A 20,350-nucleotide genomic window follows, 5' to 3' on the forward strand; every position below is an offset into this window, starting at 1 on the left:
TGCCGCCCGTGCCGGAGACAGCACGGGGCAGCGGGGTAGAAGTGCGTTCATGGCCGCCATGTCCGGCTGCGGAACCACTAGTAACACATTGTACTTTTAAGGATATTACATACTTCCTTATACAATAGTTAACTGACTTACAATGGTTTAGGACTGTATACAATGGTTTAGGACTGTATACAATGGTGATAGGACTGTATACAATGGTAATAGGACTGTATACAATGGTGATAGGACTATATACAATGGTGATAGGACTGTATACAATGGTGATAGGACTGTATACAATGGTGATAGGACTATATACAATGGTGATAGGACTGTATACAATGGTGACAGGACTGTATACAATGGTGATAGGACTGTATACAATGGTAATATGACTATATACAATGGTGATAGGACTGTATACAATGGTAATAGGACTGTATACAATGGTAATGGGACTGTATATAATGGTAATGGGACTGTATACAATGGTAATGGGACTGTATACAATGGTAATAGGACTGTATACAATGGTTTAGGACTATATACAATGGTAATAGGACTGTATACAATGGTTTATGACTGTATACAATGGTAATAGGACTGTATACAATGGTGATAGGACTGTATACAATGGTAATGGGACTGTATATAATGGTAATGGGACTGTATACAATGGTGATAGGACTGTATACAATGCTGATAGGACTGTATACAATGGTAACGGGACTGTATATAATGGTAATGGGACTGTATACAATGGTGATAGGACTGTATACAATGGTGATAGGACTGTATACAATGGTAATAGGACTGTAGCTGTTTGCAGGATATATTGTTGCTTTTATTTCACCATAAAATTTCATTTCTAATATTCCCTTCACCTGCAGCAGCCAAGAATACAGCAAAGGGGTGGATGTAGACCCCACAGCAGGTCTTATCAAGGGGTTAGTGCTGCCCCCATGGCAGTCCCCGCTATAGTCCCGTTCCCATTTGTTAAAACCTAAATTACCCAAACCAGACAAGAGAAGCAGAGAACGTCCTGCAGTGATCATCGAGCGATGTACGCACTCAGCACTTATCATCCATTATCCTCATCTATCACAGACCGCAGCTTATAAAACCGAGCGGCCATTAACTCAACGCCATCTCCCCGCTGCAGCCGCCTCCTCGTACGTTCTGCTTCTTCACTGAGAACAATAAAACAAATGTCACATTACACATTATTCTGCCGCCGAAAATAAAACATTTCGCTTGAAAGTTTAATTATCTCGTCCCTCTTTACTCTCAATTACCCTTCCCATTAATTCTGCCGGACAGAGGCAATTTTTGGGAGCTGATTTGTGAGTAATAAATGACTTGTGTCCTGATGGGGAACAATTGGATATGACATAATCCCTGACAGAGCTGACAAATTAAATCAAATAACAGGACCTCAATATATGCCATAAAGTGCACCCGGGGCCGCGGCAAAATTGATGGCTGATGGCTCGGATACGCGGTCCTGACAAGTCAGTGTATCACAAAGATTATCAAACCCCCTGGTGGATGATGGACTACGCACTTGGAAATAGTTCTTTCTTATAAAGTCATATATGATTAACCCTATACCTGCCAGCAATATCACCGTCACCTAGCGGGGAATTTATCGATATGCGGAACCTGCTGGGCAAATTTTTTTTATCGCTACATAATCACTAGAGTATATTTGCACACAAAGTAATGAATTTAGTGTACCAACCAGCGCATCTGCTAACCATGCCCCCTGAAAGTAATTTAACCTCTTAAGGACCCAGCCATTTTACACCTTAGGACCCGGCCATTTTTTGAACATCTGACCACTGTCATTTTAAACATTAATAACTCTGGAATGCTTTTAGTTATCATTCTGATTCCGAGAATGTTTTTTCGTGACATATTCTACTTTAACATAGTGGTAAAAAAAAATTTGTAACTTGCATCCTTTCTTGGTGAAAAATGTGAACATTTTAGGAAAAATTTGAAAATTTAGCATTTTTCTAACTTTGAAGCTCTCTGTTTGTAAGGAAAATGGATATTCAAAATATTTTAATTTTTTTTTCACATATACAATATGTCTAATTTATGTTTGCATCATAAAATTGACAAGTTTTTACTTTTGGAAGACACCAGAGGGCTTCAAAGTTCAGCAGCAATTTTCCAATTTTTCACAAAATTTCCAAACTCCCTATTTTTCAGGGACCAGTTCAGGTTTGAAGTGGATTTGAAGGGTCTTCATCTTAGAAATACCCCACAAATGACCCCATTATAAAAACTGCACCCCCCCAAAGAATACAAAATGATATTCAGTCAGCCTTTTAACCCTTTAGGGGTTTCACAGGAATAGCAGGAAAGTGAAGGAGAAAATTCACAATCTTCATTTTTTACACTCGCATGTTCTTGTAGACCCAATTTTTGAATTTTTACGAGGGGTAAAAGGAGAAAATGTATACTTATATTTGTAGCCCAATTTCTCTCGAGTAAGCTCATACCTCATATGTCTATGTAAAGTGTTTGGTGGGCGCAGTAGAGGGCTCAGAACCGAAGGAGCGACAAGGGGATTTTGGAGAGTACGTTATTCTGAAATGGTTTTTGGGGGGCATGTTGCATTTAGGAAGCCCCTATGGTGCCAGAACAGCAAAAAAAAACACATGCCATACCATTTTGGAAACAAGACCCCTTGAGGAACGTAACAAGGATTTAAGTGAGCCTTAATACCCCACATGTGTTTCACGAATTTTGCATATGTAAAAAAATAAAATAAAATTTCACTAAAATGTGTGTATCCCCCCCAAATTTCACATTTTTGCAAGGGTTAATAGCAGAAATACCCCCCAAAATTTGTAACCCCATCTCTTCTGAGTATGGAGGTACCCCATAAGTTGACCTGAAGTGCACTACAGGCGAACTACAATGCTCAGAAGAGGAGTCATATTTGGCTTTTTGAGAGCAAATTTTGCTCGTGGGCATGTCGCATTTAGGAAGCCCCTATGGTGCCAGGACAACAAAAAATACCCACATGCCATACCATTTTGGAAACTAGACCCCTTGAGGAACGTAACAAGGAATTAAGTGAGCCTTAATACCCCACACGGGTTTCACGACTTTTGCATACGTAAAAAAAAAAAAAAAAAAATGTCATTAAAATGGGTGTTTCCCCCCCAAATTTCACATTTTTGCAAGGGTTAATAGCAAAAAATACCCCCCAAAATTTGAAACCCCATCTCTTCTGAGTATGGAGGTACCCCATAAGTTGACCTGAAGTGCACTACGAGCGAACTACAATGCTCAGAAGAGAAGGAGTCATATTTGGCTTTTTGAGAGCAAATTTTGCTCGGGGGGGGATGTCGCATTTAGGAAGCCGCTATGGTGCCAGGACAGCAAAATAACCCCCACATGGCATACCATTTTGGAAACTAGATCCCTTGAGGAACGTAACAAGGGGTACAGTGAGCATTTACCCCCACTGGTGTCTGTCAGATCTTTGGAACAGTGGTCTGTACAACATTTTTAATTTGCACAGCCCACTGTTCCAAAGATCTATCAGACACCAGTGGGGTGTAAATTCTCACTGCACCCCTTATTACATTCCGTGAGGGGTGTAGTTTTCAAAATGGGGTCACATGTGGGGTTTTGTTTTTTTTGCGTTTGTCAAAACCGCTGTAACAATCAGCCACCCCTGTGCAAATCACCTCAAATGTACATGGTGCACTCTCCCTTCTGGGCCTTGTTGTGCGCCCCCAGAGCACTTTACGCCTACATATGGGGTATCTCCGTACTCGGGAGAAATTGCATTACAAATTTTGGGGGGCTTTTTTCCCTTTTACCTCTTGTCAAAATGAAAAGTATAGGGCAACACCAGCATGTCAGTGTAAAAAATTTATTTTTTTACACTAACATGCTGGTGTAGACCCCAACTTCACATTTTCATAAGGGGTGAAAGGAGAAAAGGCCCCCCAAAATTTGTTAGGCAATTTCTCCCGAGTACGGCGATACCCCATATGTGACCCAAAAATGTTGCCTTGAAATACGACAGGGCTCCAAAGTGAGAGCGCCATGCGCATTTGAGGACTAAATTAGGGATTTGCATAGGGGTGGACATAGGGGTATTCTATGCCAGTGATTCCCAAACAGGGTGCCTCCAGCTGTTGCTAAACTCCCAGCATGCTTGGACAGTCAACGGCTGTCCAGCAATACTGGGAGTTGTTGTTTTGCAACAGCTGGAGGCTCCATTTTGAAAACAGTGGCGTACCAGACGTTTTTCATTTTTATTGGGGAGGGGAGGGGGGCTGTGTAGGGGTATGTGTATATGTAGTGTTTTTTACTTTTTATTTTATTTTGTGTTAGTGTAGTGTAGTGTTTTTAGGGTACAGTCACATGGGCGGGGGGTTACAGCGAGTTTGAGCTGCCGCGCAAAATTTGCTGCATCGCAAACTTGCAGCCTGATACTCACTGTAAGCCCCCTGCCCATGTGAATGTACCCTGTACATTCACAAGGGGGGGACCTCCAGCTGTTGAAAAACTACAACTCCCAGCATGCACAGTCTATCAGTGCATGCTGGTAGTTATAGTTTTGCAACAGCTGGAGGCACACGGGTTGGGAAACACTGAGTTAGGAAACAGACAATGTTTCCCAACCAGTGTGCCTCCAGTTGTTGCAAAACCACAACTCCCAAACATTCTCAGGCATGCTGGGAGTAGTAGTTGGCAACATCTTTAGAGCCAGATGTTGCCGAACTACAACTCCCAGCATGCTTGGAGTTGTAGTTTTGCAACATCTGGGGGACTACAGTTTGCAGACCACTAATACAGTGGTTCCCAATCTGTGCCCTTCCAGATGTTGCAAAACTACAACTCCCAGTATGCCAAAACTGTCCAGGCATGCTGGGAGTTGTAGTTCTGCAACATCTGAAGGGCCAGATGTTACAGAACTACAACTCCCAGCATGCCTGGACAGTAAGGGCATGCTGAGGATGTGTAGTTTTGCAACATCTAGAAGGACACAGTGGTCTCCAAACTGTGGACCTCCAGATGTTGCAAAACTGCAACTCCCAGCATGCCCAGACGCCAAGGGCTGTCTGGGCATGCTGGGAGTTGTAGTTTACAGGGTCCCATTACAGCAATGCATGTCGCTTTACGGCGACGTTCATTTCTGTAAAGGGCCCGACCGCGGCTGAAGATCTACTCACCTGTCGCCGCCGCCGTCTCCGCCGCCAGGATCCGGGTCTTCAGGGACGAGGTAAGTACCGGGGCCGGTCCCCAGCACTCCCCCGTCCCCCGCCGCGTCCTCCGGTCTTCCTCCCGTCCTCTCCGGACTTTCAGGGGCCGGGCAGGACGGGAGGAAGTAACCGCCCCCCCCCCCTCCTGCGATTGGTCGGTTAACTAACCGACAGATCGCAGGGTATAGGAGGAGGTGGCAGGTTTGCCACCTCGCTCCTAGCCTCCAGCATGGTCCTGGCTGTCTGTGACAGCCGGGATCATGCGAAATTACTGGGCGGTCGGGTCCCTACATGGCCCCCCTCGGCGTTTGCCCTGGATGCCTGCTGAAGGATTTCAGCAGGCATCCAGTTCCGATCTCTGCCCGGCGCGCGGCAGAGACCGGAAAGCGCCAGGGCGTATGGATACGCCCTGGGTCCTTAAGGCCCAGGGTGTGAGGGCTTATCCATACGCCCTGGGTCCTTAAGAGGTTAAATGTATGAGATATACAGGCCATACATCTACCCAGATTCAATAATACCTCACGGCAATAGAACAGAAAATAAAGAATGTGGTCCCTATATAGGACTGAGGTGCCTTATTAAAATATAACTTTTAATTGTTAGTCGCTAAAATATGTTAGACTTATCAAATTATAGTGCTCAAATAGTGCAACCAAGAAAAAAGATAATCAAATCAACACTTAAGAGCTACTAATTAGCATATGGCGCTCATATATCAAACTAGTATCATAATCAAGACTGTAACAAACAGTAGTTGTCAACATGTCACCATATCGTGACTGATACTTTAGAAATGGAAAATTCCAATCAAATATTGGTTAGAGTCCCTTGTCCCAACGCGTTTCCATGGGGGGAACTGGTAAATAACTTTGTTCCCCCCACTTCATCAGGGACTACGAGTCAGCGTTATATGTTAGATAACAAGTATCAGACAAGCAATCTCTTATATGGAGACACAGATGTTCTGTACTCCAAATGAAAACAAATTAAATACAAAAGACCAAACTTATGACCAGTGTGTTACTGCCGGGGTCTCTACAGTAGCTTATGCGGCCAGTTATCCACCGTTTGTCCCCAAAAGGGCCTGGGTGCAAGCTAAAAATAAAAAATACATGGAAATCTCCCTTAGCAACATGTTGTAACTCACCAGGGATCATGCCTAACAGGGGTTTAGGGCTTGTACTCACGGTCTTTTATGGATATTGGGATTGCTTAAGAGACCACCGGATGCTGTAAAGGCAATATGCCCGCATTTAATACATGTAAAGGCGCCATGCAAACAAGTATATGATGAAGAGACCATAATTCTGGTCTGGATATACCGTATTTATCGGCGTATAACACGCACTTTTTAGGCTAAAATTTTTAGCCTAAAGTCTATGTGCATGTTATACACCGATACCGCCCCAGGAAAGGCAGGGGGAGAGAGGCCGTCGCTGCCCGCTTATCTCCCCCTGCCTTTCCTGGGGTCTAGAGCGCTGCTGCCGGCCCTTCCCTCCCCCTGGCTATCGGCGCCGCTACCCATTCTGTCCCCCTGACTATCGGTGCCGGCCAGGGGGAGAGAAGCGTCGCCGACAGCCAGGGGGAGAGAAGGGGCAGCGGCACCCATTGCCGGAGCCGCTGCCCTGTTGCCTCCCCCCATCTCCGGTGGCATAATTACCTGAGTCGGGTCCGCGCTGCTCCAGGCCTCCAGCGTGCGTCCCCTGCGTCGTTGCTATGCACGGCGCGGCGCACTGACGTCATGCGCCGCGCCGTGCAGCGCATAGCAATGACGCAGGGGACGCACGCCGGAGGCCTGGAGCAGCGCGAACCCGACCCCAGCAACAGGTAATTATGCCACCGGGGATGGGGGGAGGCAACGGGGCAGCGGCGCCGGCAATGGGTGCCGCTGCCCCTTCTCTCCCCCTGGCTGTCGCCGCCGATAGCCAGGGGGAGAGAAGGGCCGGCAGCAGGGCTCTAGACCCCAGGAAAGGCAGGGGAAGAGAAGCGGGCAGCGACGGCCTCTCTCCCCCTGCCTTTCCTGGGGGTATATCGGGGTATACACGCGCACACACGCACCCTCATTTTACCATGGATATTTGGGTAAAAAACTTTTTTTACCCAAATATCCTTAGTAAAATGAGGGTGCGTGTTATAGGCCGGTGCGTGGTATACCCCGATAAATACGGTACTTACAAATAGTTGATAGATATGCACACAAAACGCTGCAATGGCAGCGAGTACCGGAGCGGTGTCCGGAGCTGGTGCGTGTATGGTGAACACGCCGGCGTCTAACTGAAGCTGAATATACCAAGTACAATCACAAATAAGATCAACAATATCCCATACAAAAAAAAAAAATAAATGTCCCCACGTGTTTCAACCTGGAAGGTAGCGCCATCATCAGGGGACCAAACAGGCGATCAAACAGCACAACACGAATGCATAAGATAATCATGGCATAAGATAAAGCAATAAACATGCAGCGCAAGTCAAACGTAGTTGATTAATAACAAGGCTCTAGATCAGGTTTTCCCAACCAGTGTGCCTCCAGCTGTTGCAAAACTACAACTTCCAGCATGCCTGGACAGCCTTTGGCTCTACTGATGCATAATACAGATTAGATGACAAACTGTTTCAAAACCATAGCATCCATCATGCCCTGACAGCCTACGGAATAATCAGACATCAATAAAATCCTATATATTGAAAAAAAATAAAAAATAAATGTTTCCCTTGGAAGGTACCAGCATCATCAGGGGACTAAACTGGAGGGGGTTGGGGTCAAAGAGCACAACACATATGCATATAAAGCAACAAACACAAAACAAGTCATCAATAGAGAAAGTGATTATAACAAGGCTCTTCTTGATCAGGGTTTCACAACCAAGGTGCCTCCAGCTGTTGCAAAACTACAACTCCCAGCATGCCTGGACAGCCAAAAGCTCGTAGTTTTGCAACAACTGGAGGTACCCTGCTTGGGACACCTCTAGATAGAGCTACTTACTGTATCCCACTCCAGAATAGTAGAGGAGGGAGGAGATATATATATATATTCTACATCTATGCATAATACAGATTACAATTGTTGCAAATTTCACTCTGTAATATAATTTTCCCAACCTATGATTCTCAAGCTGTTGCAAAATCATAGCATCCATCATGCCCCGACAGCCTGCGGCAGAACCAGACATGGGAAAAAAATGTCCCAACATGTTTCCCATGGAAGGTACTGACATCATCAAGGGACTTAACTGGGGGGGGAGGGGGGGAAGGTGTCAAAGAGCACAACACATATGTATAAGATAAAACAATAAACACACAGAACAAGTCATGAGAAGTGAAGGCGATAATAACAAGGCTCTAGATCAGGGTTTCCCAACCAGGGTGCCCCCCAGCTGTTGCAAAACTACAACTCCCAGCATGTCTGGACAACCAAACAGCCAGTAGTTTTGCAACAGCTGGAGGCACCTTACTTGGGACACTGCTCTAGATAGAGCTACTTAGTGTACCTTGATCCAGGATAGTAGAGGAGAGGATATATATATATATATATATATATATATATATATATATAGGATAAGTTGGCAGCACATACTGATACACAACTATTGCATGGACCCGGCATCCAGGTGCGCACAGCCATCGGCTGTCCGGGCTTGCTGGGAGTTGTAGTTTTGAAACCTCCGGAGGTCCGCAGGTTGAAGACCACTGCAGCCTTCAACATCATCCAGCCCCCTCTCGCCCCCCTTTAGTTCTGTACAGTACTCGCCTCCGTTCGGCGCTGGTCCGGTGCTGCAGGGCTGTCCGGTGGGGAGGTGGTCCGGTGGGATAGTGGTTCCGGGCTGCTATCTTCACCGGGGCCGCCTCTTCTCCGCGCTTCGGGCCCAGAATAGAGGCATTGCCTGGACGATGACGCAGAAGTACGTTGGTAATGAACGTACCTCTGCGTCATTGTCAAGGCAACGTGACTATTCTGAGGCCGGGCCCGAAGCGCTTAGAAGAGGCCTCCCCGGTGAAGATAGCAGCCCGGAACCACTATCCCACCGGACCACCTCCTCTCCGGACAGCCCTGCAGCACCGGACCAGCGCCGAGCGGAGGTGAGTACTGTACAGAACTAAAGGGGGTGAGAGGGGGCTGGATGATGTCGAAGGCCGCAGTGGTCTTCAACCTGCGGACCTCCGGAGGTTTCAAAACTACAACTCCCAGCAAGCCCGGACAGCCGATGGCTGCCCGGGCTTGCTGGGAGTTGTAGTTTTGAAACCTCTGGAGGTCCGCAGGTTGAAGACCACTGCGGGTGGAGAGTTCACTCGAGTATAAGGGGGGTGTTTTCAGCAAGAAAAATCGTGCTGAAAAAATCGGCTTATACTCGAGTATATACGGTAATTTTCCTGTGTTTGGCTGAACCATTGTTGTGACAACGCCCTATCAGTGGACCTTGATCCAATTACATCTTTTCTCAGCGTCCATGCTGTTTTCAGGTGCAGACAAATACCTAGCTCATCTGCTTTGTCCTTGCTTGTGTTCATTTCCTCTGCACTAGCTCTTGTACACTCCTTGCAGTGTCTTTTGACCTCGTCTTGTGACATTACTATTTTTGCTTATTGATTTGGTACCTTTGCTGTTATCTCAATTTGGACCTGGCTTGTTTGACCACTCTCTGTCTGTTTGTGTGTTTATCCCCTGTGTTTTGTTTGTTGTATTTTGCCTGTTAACCCCTTGTATCCTGACCTGTGTCCCTGACATCTATACAGAGATTTGTTTATTGTTTTGGACCTTGTAACGACGCTGCAATTACCCAGAACAGGGACCACTGCCCAGTTGAGGATCCATCGCTTAAAGTGGATACTTAAAGGGGTACTCTGCCCCTAGACATCTGTGGTGTCCCGGTATCGCATCTTATACGGTACTTATGTATGTGTGGTTCCCCATAGCCAGAGTCCCTAGGACGTAGGGATCCCTGTTGTTGTTAGCCTACCCCTTGTCGCCTCTATTCCAGCTAATAGACCAGTAATTTATTTAAGGTTAATGTAAATATGGTGATATAGATGTAAATAAATGGTTAATTACCAGTTCCATAGCGTTGCAGGACCTGCGGGTCACGTGACTAGGTAAACTCTATGGTATTCTGCTTAAGGACCTTTGGAGGCCCTGTGACGTAAGCAATCCCATTACTCTGTGTAATGGTGAATGACAGATGTTCCGACATATCGGATTCACCCCGCCCCCTGCCCATATAAGGGAGTGGCGGCCATGTTTGCTCTCTCTTGTTCCTGCGCAGCCAAGCAGTAAGGATCTCTCTTGTTCCTGGACTGTCAAACGAGAAGGATCTGCACAGCAACTAACGCAGTGAGTTAGGCCCGAGCCTTGCGGCAACGGCTGAATAATTCAGAATAGAGAGTGTATCAATCCCCAGACACTCTGCAGCATCACCGGACCTAATATAATCCCTAAATCCGGACAGATCTGCAAATATCTACCCTAAATTCAGAGACTTAAAATAAATAGCTCAAGGTCCGCAACAACTGTCAGTCACTGAGCAATATAAGGACTGTTTGCATGAGACTGTTACTGTGTCTTGGATACTGAAAGCACTTAAGTAAAATGTGTTCAAGTTCAAGTTAAATCTCCTTGTGGACCTTCAGTCATTATATACATGCACCTATCGTTACTGGGAAGGGCAGCGATAGGTCGGAGCATTACCTCAGCATACCAACCCTCAGCCTGGCGTCACAAACTATAGGGTTAACATTAACCCCTCATATACCGATACCATACCACCACTACCATACACCCCCCAAGGGCTACCACACATCTTATCCATAAGATGTCTGATGGCGGGGTCCCACTGCTTGGGACCCCTGCGATCTCGGCTGCAGCATGAAAGACATCTGCTGCACGGAGCGAACTTTGCTCCATGCCGTCATGCCCCCTCAATGCAAATCTATGGGAGGGGGCATGACGGTCCTCCCATAGACTTACATTGAGGGTGCGTGGCAGTGACGTCACAAGCCTCCAGCGCTGCACGCGACGCTCTAAATAAACGCAGGTTGCAGCAGGGAGATTGCGGGGGTCCCCATCGGCGGGACCCCCGCGATCAGACATCATATCCCCTATGCCTTAGATAGGGGATAAGATGTCTAGGGGCGGAGTACCCCTTTAAATAAGCAGGGAAATTGGCTGCAGCAGAGCCCAGGGCTACACTTAAACCATTCCCTATTTTAAATGTATGTTTTTGCTTATTTTCCTTCTTGCTTTCTAATAGCCATAACTCTTGTATTTTTATTTCCACAGACCCATGTGAGGCTTGTTTTTTGTGGGTTATGTTGTACTTTGTAATGACATCATTCATTTACCACAAAATCTATGGTGAAGCCCCCAAAAAATTCTTTGTGGAGCAAAATTGGAAAAAACAACAACATATTCTTACAAATGTAGTTGTTTTGTTTCTCCCCAGTGCACTATCCAGTCCAACTGACATCTTCTCTTTATTCCGTAGGTTCATACGATCGGGGGCGGACATATCGCCTGTGCAGCCGGTTCAGCTGCACAGGGGCCCAGCGTGTGAGGGGGTCCGCCTTTAAAAGGTGGGCAGGCCCCCTCACACAACACACACGTGATGTGCCGCCGCTGCTCACTGTTCTAAAGCGGACGCGCCGCATTATAGCGCAGCAGGCCGACCCGGGTCTGACGAGGTACATCATGCAAGTGACATCCCTCCGCAGACCCACGTCAGTGACATCACTCATCAAGCCACCGCCGGAGAGGAGAAGCGCTGCGCAGGCCAGGTAAGTGTGTCTATGTGTGTGTGTCTGTATGTGTGTGTATGTGTGTATGTGTCTGTGTGTGTGTGTGTCTGTGTGTGTGTGTCTGTGTGTGTGTCTGTGTGTCTGTGTGTGTGTATTTATGTGTGTCTTTGTGTGTGTGTCTGTGTGTGTGTGTGTCTCTGTGTGTGTGTCTGTGTGTGTGTCTGTGTGTCTGTGTGTGTGTATTTATGTGTGTCTTTGTGCGTGTGTCTGTGTGTGTATGTGTGTCTGTGTGTGTGTCTGTGTGTGTGTCTGTGTGTGTCTGTGTGTGTCTGTGTGTGTGTGTCTGTGTGTCTCTGTGTGTGTGTCTGTGTGTGTGTCTGTGTGTCTGTGTGTGTGTATTTATGTGTGTCTGTGTGTGTCTGTGTGTGTCTCTGTGTGTGTGTCTGTGTGTCTCTGTGTGTGTGTCTGTGTGTGTGTCTGTGTGTCTGTGTGTGTGTATTTATGTGTGTCTGTGTGTGTGTGTCTGTGTGTGTGTTTATGTGTCTTCGTGTCTGTCTGTGTTTGTTTGTATGTGTGTCTGTGTGTGTTTGTGTATTCCTTTGGATAGGGGATAAGATGCCTGATCGCGGGGGTCCCGTCGCTGGGGACCTCCGGGATCTTGCATGCGGCACCCTGGACTGATTATAAATGGGGTGCCACGTGCAAGATCCCGGGGGTCCCCAGCGGCGGGACCCCAGCGATCAGGCATCTTATCCCCTATCCTTTGGATAGGGGATAAGATGTGTAAGCACCGGAGAACCCCTTTAAGTCTCAATCAGTGAGGGCATTCATTTACGCCCTAATCATCTTGGGGTTAATAGCAGGTGGCTATACTAAAATAGGGGATACGTTTCTTATCACAAGGGTCTTACCACTGGGGCCACCGCGATCTTCTGTTTGGGGGTCGGCTATTCACCCATTCATAGTGGACTCTGGGTTTGATTGACGGCCCCCTCAGCATATCCCTGGCTGAACGGGGGCCCCAGAGCCTGTTGCAGCTTTTGAATTGGAACCCAGGAGCCCGGTCACATACAGTGTGACATGAGAGAAGACATGAGGGGGATACAGTGTGACATGAGAGAAGACATGAGGGGGATACAGTGTGACATGAGAGAAGACATGAGGGGGATACAGTGTGACATGAGAGAATACATGAGGGGGATACAGTGTGACATGAGAGAATACATGAGGGGGATACAGTGTGACATGAGAGAAGACATGAGGGGGATACAGTGTGACATGAGAGAAGACATGAGGGGGATACAGTGTGACATGAGATAAGACAGGAGGGGGATACAGTGTGACATGAGAGAAGACATGAGGGGGATACAGTGTGACATGAGAGAAGACATGAGGGAGATACAGTGTGACATGAGAGAAGATATGAGGGGGATACAGTGTGACATGAGAGAAGACATGAGGGGGATACAGTGTGACATGAGAGAAGACATGAGGGGGATACAGTGTGACATGAGAGAAGACATGAGGGGGATACAGTGTGACATGAGAGAATACATGAGGGGGATACAGTGTGACATGAGAGAAGACATGAGGGGGATACAGTGTGACATGAGAGAAGACATGAGGGGGATACAGTGTGACATGAGAGAAGACATGAGGGGGATACAGTGTGACATGAGAGAAGACATGAGGGGGATACAGTGTGACATGAGAGAAGACATGAGGGAGATACAGTGTGACATGAGAGAAGACATGAGGGGGATACAGTGTGACATGAGAGAATACATGAGGGGGATACAGTGTGACATGAGAGAATACATGAGGGGGATACAGTGTGACATGAGAGAAGACATGAGGGGGATACAGTGTGACATGAGAGAAGACATGGGGGGGATACAGTGTGACATGAGAGAAGACATGAGGGGGATACAGTGTGACATGAGAGAAGACATGAGGGGGATACAGTGAGACATGAGAGAAGACATGAGGGGGATACAGTGTGACATGAGAGAAGACATGGGGGGGATACAGTGTGACATGAGAGAAGACATGGGGGGGATACAGTGTGACATGAGAGAAGACATGAGGGGGATACAGTGTGACATGAGAGAAGACATGAGGGGGATACAGTGTGACATGAGATAAGACATGAGGGGGATAGAGTGTGACATGAGAGAATACTTGAGGGGGATACAATGAGACATGAGAGAATACATGAGGGGGATACAGTGTGACATGAGACATGAGGGGGATACAGTGTGACATGAGAGAAGACATGAGGGGGATACAGTGTGACATGAGAAAAGACATGAGGGGGATACAGTGTGACATGAGAGAATACTTGAGGGGGATACAGTGAGACATGAGAGAATACATGAGGGGGATACAGTGTGACATGAGACATGAGGGGGATACAGTGTGACATGAGAGAAGACATGAGGGGGATACAGTGTGACATGAGATAAGACATGAGGGGGATACAGTGTGACATGAGAGAATACATGAGGGGGATACAGTGTGACATGAGATAAGACATGAGGGGGATACAGTGTGACATGAGAGAAGACATGAGGGGGATACAGTGTGACATGAGAGAATACATGAGGGGGATACAGTATGACATGAGAGAATACATGAGGGGGATACAGTGTGACATGAGAGAAGACATGAGGGGGACACAGTGTGACATGAGAAAAGACATGAGGGGGATACAGTGTGACATGAGAGAAGACATGAGGGGGATACAGTGTGACATGAGAGAAGACATGAGGGGGATACAGTGTGACATGAGAGAATACATGAGGGGGATACAGTGTGACATGAGAGAATACATGAGGGGGATAAAGTGTGACATGAGAGAAGACATGAGGGGGATACAGTGTGACATGAGAGAATACATGAGGGGGATACAGTGTGACATGAGAGAATACATGAGGGGGATACAGTGTGACATGAGAGAATACATGAGGGGGATACAGTGTGACATCAGATAAGACATGAGGGGGATACAGTGTGACATCAGATAAGACATGAGGGGGATACAGTGTGACATGAGAGAATACATGAGGGGGATACAGTGTGACATGAGAGAATACATGAGGGGGATACAGTGTGACATGAGATAAGACATGAGGGGGATACAGTGTGACATGAGAGAATACATGAGGGGGATAAAGTGAAACATGAGGGGGATACAGTGTGACATGAGAGAAGACATGAGGGGGATACAGTGTGACATGAGAGAATACATGAGGGGGATACAGTGTGACATGAGAGAAGACATGAGGGGGACACAGTGTGACATGAGAAAAGACATGAGGGGGATACAGTGTGACATGAGAGAAGACATGAGGGGGATACAGTGTGACATGAGAGAAGACATGAGGGGGATACAGTGTGACATGAGAGAAGACATGAGGGGGATACAGTGTGACATGAGAGAAGATATGAGGGGGATACAGTGTGACATGAGAGAAGACATGAGGGGGATACAGTGTGACATGAGAGAATACATGAGGGGGATACAGTGTGACATGAGAGAATACATGAGGGGGATACAGTGTGACATGAGATAAGACACGAGGGGGATACAGTGTGACATGAGAGAAGACATGAGGGGGATACAGTGTGACATGAGAGAAGACATGAGGGGGATACAGTGTGACATGAGAGAAGACATGGGGGGGATACAGTGTGACATGAGAGAAGACATGAGGGGGATACAATGTGAGATGAGAGAAGACATGAGGGGGATACAGTGTGACATGAGAGAATACATGAGGGGGATAAAGTGAGACATGAGGGGGATACAGTATGACATGAGAGAAGACATGAGGGGGATACAGTGTGACATGAGAGAAGACATGGGGGGGGATACAGTGTGACATCAGATAAGACATGAGGGGGATACAGTGTGACATCAGATAAGACATGAGGGGGATACAGTGTGAAATGAGAGAATACATGAGGGGGATACAGTGTGACATGAGATAAGACATGAGGGGGATACAGTGTGACATGAGAGAATACATAAGGGGGATAAAGTGAGACATGAGGGGGATACAGTGTGACATGAGAGAAGACATGAGGGGGATACAGTGTGACATGAGAGAATACATGAGGGGGATACAGTGTGACATGAGAGAAGACATGAGGGGGACACAGTGTGACATGAGAAAAGACATGAGGGGGATACAGTGTGACATGAGAGAAGACATGAGGGGGATACAGTGTGACATGAGAGAAGACATGAGGGGGATACAGTGTGACATGAGAGAAGATATGAGGGGGATACAGTGTGACATGAGAGAAGACATGAGGGGGATACAGTGTGACATGAGAGAATACATGAGGGGGATACAGTGTGACATGAGAGAATACATGAGGGGGATACAGTGTGACATGAGATAAGACACGAGGGGGATACAGTGTGACATGAGAGAAGACATGAGGGGGATACAGTGTGACATGAGAGAAGACATGAGGGGGATACAGTGTGACATGAGAGAAGACATGGGGGGGATACAGTGTGACATGAGAGAATACATGAGGGGGATAAAGTGAGACATGAGGGGGATACAGTATGACATGAGAGAAGACATGAGGGGGATACAGTGTGACATGAGAGAAGACATGGGGGGGGATACAGTGTGACATCAGATAAGACATGAGGGGGATACAGTGTGACATCAGATAAGACATGAGGGGGATACAGTGTGAAATGAGAGAATACATGAGGGGGATACAGTGTGACATGAGATAAGACATGAGGGGGATACAGTGTGACATGAGAGAATACATGAGGGGGATAAAGTGAGACATGAGGGGGATACAGTGTGACATGAGAGAAGACATGAGGGGGATACAGTGTGACATGAGAGAATACATGAGGGGGATACAGTGTGACATGAGAGAAGACATGAGGGGGAAACAGTGTGACATGAGAAAAGACATGAGGGGGATACAGTGTGACATGAGAGAAGACATGAGGGGGATACAGTGTGACATGAGAGAAGACATGAGGGGGATACAGTGTGACATGAGAGAAGACATGAGGGGGATACAGTGTGACATGAGAGAAGACATGAGGGGGATACAGTGTGACATGAGAGAATACATGAGGGGGATACAGTGTGACATGAGAGAATACATGAGGGGGATACAGTGTGACATGAGAGAAGACATGAGGGGGATACAGTGTGACATGAGAGAAGACATGGGGGGGATACAGTGTGACATGAGAGAAGACATGAGGGGGATACAGTGTGACATGAGAGAATACATGAGGGGGATACAATGTGAGATGAGAGAAGACATGAGGGGGATACAGTGTGACATGAGAGAAGACATGAGGGGGATACAGTGTGACATGAGAGAATACATGAGGGGGATACAGTGTGACATGAGAGAATACATGAGGGGGATACAATGTGAGATGAGAGAAGACATGAGGGGGATACAGTGTGACATGAGAGAATACATGAGGGGGATAAAGTGAGACATGAGGGGGATACAGTATGACATGAGAGAAGACATGAGGGGGATACAGTGTGACATGAGAGAAGACATGAGGGGGATACAGTGTGACATGAGAGAAGACATGAGGGGGATACAGTGTGACATGAGATAAGACATGAGGGGAATACAGTGTGACATGAGAGAAGACATGAGGGGGATACAGTGTGACATGAGAGAAGACATGGGGGGGATACAGTGTGACATGAGAGAAGACATGAGGGGGATACAGTGTGACATGAGAGAAGACATGAGGGGGATACAATGTGAGATGAGAGAAGACATGAGGGGGATACAGTGTGACATGAGAGAAGACATGAGGGGGATACAGTGTGACATGAGAGAATACATGAGGGGGATACAGTGTGACATGAGAGAAGACATGAGGGGGATACAGTGTGAGATGAGAGAAGACATGAGGGGGATACAGTGTGACCCTAATAACCCAATTCGCACATCTCCCCCTCCTCTGTTCCTTCTATTTCCTTCCAGCTGGGATAATAATCCTTACCATGGTGTTCAGCCGCTCCATACCCCTAACTGCAGATACAGTAAGAGCTGCTGGATTCCTCACTAAGTGACCTTCTGGCAGTGCCCCCAGAGTCCTCCTCCTGCAGTATTAGGCTCCATGTGATGATGATTTTACATAACACACATCACTGCCAGATTATTAGTCCCATTGCCAGAGATCACAGATAAATGTTGTTTCTGAACACTGGTTACTATGTTACAATAATGTAACTGTTCCAAAATTGTAGCAAAGCTGAATTAAAGGGGTATTTCAGTATAAGAAAATTGTATTTAAAGGGGTACTCGGGATAAAAAACATGCAAATAAACTGGTGCTAGAAAGTTATACAGATTTGTAAATTACTTCTATTAAAAAATCTTAATCCTTCCAGTACTTATTAGCTGCTGAATACTACAGAGGAAGTTGTGTAGTTCTTTCCAGTTTGACCACAGTGCTCTCTGATGACACCTCTGTCCGTGTCAGGAACTGTCCAGAGTAGAAACAAATCCCCATAGCAAACCTCTCCTGCTCTGGACAGTTCCTGACCCAGACAGAGGTGCCAGCAGAGAACACTGAAAAGAACTACACAACTTCCTGTGGAGCATACAGCAGCTGATAAGTACTGGAAGGGTTAAGTTTTTTACATAGAAGTAATTTACAAATCTGAAGTACATCTTGAAATCAATGGATTTGAATACATTTTTCCCCCCTTCAGAGTTCACCTTTAAACAAGACTTTTCCCCACTTACTTATACAGTGTTATCCCACATTGTCCTGGCTTTATCATGTTTTTGCTTGAAATACCCCTGACAAGAAGTTGTGTAGTCCTCTCATTGTCAGGGTGGTTTTGTCTCAGCAGCTCCCCAGCTCCTCCTTCTCTATTGACAGGAAGTTGTGTTTATCTCTCATTGTCAGTGTGGTTTTGTCTTTAGCAGCAACCTCTCTCCTTACAGGAGGTTGTATAGTCCTTTTATTGTCTGTGTGGTGGTGTCTCAGCAGCTCCCCGGCCCCTACTTCTCTCCTGACTAGTGTTGCTCACGAATATTCGCAATTCGAATATTATTCGCGAATATCGCATATTCGCGAATTCGCGAATTTCGCGAATATAGCGCTATATATTCGTAATTACGAATATTCGTTTTTTTATTTATTTTATTTTATTTTATTTTTCACAGTACACATCACAGTGATCACCCCTCTCTGCTTCCAGCTTGTGTGGTGTAAAGAAGGCTGTAATACCACTGTGTGAGACTGGCATGCGAAAATTCGCATTTGCGAAATTCGCATATGCGAATTTTCGCGTATGCTAATTTTGTATATGCTAATATTCACATATGTTAATTTTCGCATACGCGAATATTCGCATATGCGAAAATAAAACGGGGATATAACGAATATGCGAATATTCGCGAATATATGACGAATATTCGTCCATATATTCGCGAATATTCGCGAATTCGAATATGGCCTATGCCGCTCAACACTACTCCTGACATGAGGTTGTGTAGTCCACTCATTATCTGTGTGGTCTTGTCTCCAGCAGCTCCCTGGCTCCAACATCTCTCTTGACAGGAAGTTGCGTAGTCCTCTCATTGTCAGGGTGATGTTGTCTCCCTGGCGCTTTCCTTTCTCCTAAAACAACACATCAACCACTGCTGCCTCATGAATCGTAATGTCATGACCTCTTACTAGCCACCCCCCCCCTCCCCCGCCTACACTGCCATTTTCCTGTCATATACACATATACATATATATCTTTATTGGGACAGTTAGAGAAGAATGAGGTGTGGTTACAGTATGCTGCCATGTGCTGAGCAATGCCACAGGCAGAGGAGCAGATGGAATGAATACAGCAGGTGCTGCAACCTCACTGATTGATGTGTAATAGTCTGCTGGAAAATACGATTTTCTGCAGTAGCTCTCAGCAGGGAATTGGAGGGGGAGTAGGCAGGGTGGGACGGCTGTGATGAAAACCTATGGTAAAGCAATGCATTCTGGGAATTGTAGTACTGAGCAACTGCTCAACCAGCAGTACAGGACGAAGACATAATAATGTGTATATAAGTTCTCCTTTGGGATAGGAGAGCTGGGCAGCGGTGGTCCTTAATGCCCACCAGATTAACTCTTTGTGGGCATCTTGGACTAGATAGAGCCCACATATTTTAAACATATAGAGCAGTGGTCTTCAAACTGTGGACCTCCAGATTCTGCAAAACTACAACTCCCAGCATGCCTGGACAGCCGGGAAAGTGATGTTCTAATGATCCCCGATGATGCAGTTGGTATGGTGAAACATGTCGGGGATCATTAGCGATGTTCTAATGATCCCTGATGATGTAGTTGGTATGGTGAAACATGTCGGTGAGGTTTTG

General features: G+C 46.4%; 1 protein-coding gene across 2 annotated transcripts in view; it reads right to left on the reverse strand.

Annotated features, from left to right (window-relative positions):
- GLP1R (glucagon like peptide 1 receptor) overlaps window positions 1–20,350 on the reverse strand; it is a 587,398-nt gene that overhangs the window by 417,021 nt on the left and 150,027 nt on the right. The window lies entirely within an intron of this gene.

Source organism: Hyla sarda, chromosome 3 (assembly GCF_029499605.1).
Source record: "Hyla sarda isolate aHylSar1 chromosome 3, aHylSar1.hap1, whole genome shotgun sequence".
Lineage (NCBI taxonomy): Eukaryota > Metazoa > Chordata > Amphibia > Anura > Hylidae > Hyla > Hyla sarda.